This window comes from Myotis davidii, unplaced genomic scaffold (assembly GCF_000327345.1).
Source record: "Myotis davidii unplaced genomic scaffold, ASM32734v1 scaffold609, whole genome shotgun sequence".
NCBI lineage: Eukaryota > Metazoa > Chordata > Mammalia > Chiroptera > Vespertilionidae > Myotis > Myotis davidii.
In genome coordinates this window covers 3,151,595-3,151,828 of record NW_006300164.1, presented here as the reverse complement: position 1 = coordinate 3,151,828, position 234 = coordinate 3,151,595, and positions in this window count along the sequence as shown.

The following is a 234-nucleotide window of genomic DNA, read 5'->3' as shown; positions in this document are numbered from 1 at the left end:
AGGAGGGGACAGAGGTCCGTGTGGGGTCCTGACTCCCACCGCCCACCCCGAGGCCTGCGGTGGTTCCTCCGAGTGTCCGGCCCGGCACAGGGAGCTCATGAGCTCCTGGGCTGCCCCCTGGGGCCCGGCCCTCTCCGGGGCCCGGCCAAATGGTTCCTCAGGGGGCCCGGTCCCTGTTGGGTGCGAGAGCTCTGCTGTCCGGACCCTGGGCGTCGGGGGTGATGAAAGGTGGGC